A 1,712-nucleotide genomic window follows, 5' to 3' on the forward strand; every position below is an offset into this window, starting at 1 on the left:
ATATACACAAAACAACTACATCAAAATGCATAAATAACTATTTTAAATGTAGTTTGTTTTTATAACTTACTCAGAACTTACTTACTTTATAACTAACTTACTTACTTGGGTGGTTGGTGTGTAGTGGTACAGTGTGTAGTGGTACAGTGTAGTGGTTAACACTTGATTCTCTACTTTAGGGTCTCCACCTCCAGCATTTCCAGTTTCCTCTGTGGTCACTGGTGTGTCTGTGGCTTTGCTGCTGCTCCTGATTGGACTCTTATTCTTCGTTGTGACTCTTAGAAAGAGAAACAAGACTCGAGGTACCATCACACACAAACATACACGCACATTGGGTACTTAGACATACACACACTGTTACTTGACCTACTAACTTCATCACAGGAAACAATGTTTAGTGAAGACAATTTCAGTCGTGTGGTTTTGAGCTGATTTATTACAAATTCCATTCAGTCACTGGACAAATTACTGGTTTCTCCCAAACACTTTTCAGATCTGTGTGTTCAGAAGTGAGAGCAGCATGAATTAAACACATTCATTAGAGAACAAAAAGAAGAAATTCACTAGGCCTCAGTGGACTAACAGTGATGGACACATGCTGCCCTCTGCTGGCTATAAATGAACACGTGTCCAAACAGATAGAAGAAGGGCAGACTACATTATATATCATTTACTACTGAGCACAATGTCTTTGCCAGTTCTTAATGTAGAGCTGAGCTTTTGGATTTTTTCATCCTCCTCAGGTCCAGCATCAATCCAAAGCCAATCACACAGAGGCTCCTCAGACAACCACACAGTGAGTCATGATTGTTATTTCAATGCAGGATCTCATTGTAAAAGATACACTAACGACATATTTAATAACGAGCTGTCAAAAACTGGGAGACTGACCTCTAAGTGCTCTATAATAGTTACAATAGCTGAGATTACTTCAATTGAATTTGAGTAGTTTCTATTGTCTTTTTAAATCTCTGCTTCTCAGGTTTCCCATGATGTCTATGTCTATGAGGAGGTTAAAGACATTCCTGTCTCAGATGCTGGAGCTTCCACAGTCTACTCTACTGCTGAACTACCAACAAACCCCTCAGAACCTTCTCAGACTCTTTATGATAATGTCCAGTTATCCACAAACCCCTCAGAACCTTCTCAGACTCTTTATGGTAATGTCCAGTTATCCACAAACCCCTCAGAACCTTCTCAGACTCTTCATGATAATGTCCAGTTATCCAGAAACCCCTCAGAACCTTCTCAGACTGTTTCAACGTATGCAAGCGTGAATTTCAGCAAGAATGCAGATAGTTCTACTGATGCTGTTCCCACGGCAACCATCAACAAGGAGAACGACTCATGTGACTACGCCACAGTCAAATGTTAGTGGAAGTAGTTTTCATGCTACGCTTGTATTCTCACCCATTTACTAGTCTTTTATTTCTTGAAGTCTGTAAATGTGTTATTTGTCATTGGGGTTAACCGCTTAAATGTCCAGGGTCCACCAACAGGCCCAAAGAGTCGATCAGCTAGTTTACATTGAAGATCCTGTAGTTATTATATAATAAGCTTTAGTATGTAATAAACCTTGGATTTTAAGTTGATCATATGATGCATGAAGTGTTTTGCAATTGGTGAAACACGCGGGTGTTTTGTGTGATTTGTTGTTTTATATGTATATGGTAGAAGATGCACAGCTAGAGTTTATTTTTGCTCATTTAGTA

General features: G+C 39.1%; 1 long non-coding RNA gene across 1 annotated transcript; it reads left to right on the forward strand.

Moving 5' to 3' along the window:
• Positions 1–237: 237 nt before the first annotated feature.
• LOC108415777 lies at positions 238–1,479 on the forward strand. The gene is made up of 3 exons (XR_005131208.1): positions 238–302; positions 744–796; positions 983–1,479. It is a non-coding gene; the product is annotated as an uncharacterized LOC108415777 (long non-coding RNA).
• Positions 1,480–1,712: the final 233 nt, after the last annotated feature.

The sequence above is a fragment of the Pygocentrus nattereri genome, chromosome 12 (assembly GCF_015220715.1).
Source record: "Pygocentrus nattereri isolate fPygNat1 chromosome 12, fPygNat1.pri, whole genome shotgun sequence".
Classification (NCBI taxonomy): domain Eukaryota; kingdom Metazoa; phylum Chordata; class Actinopteri; order Characiformes; family Serrasalmidae; genus Pygocentrus; species Pygocentrus nattereri.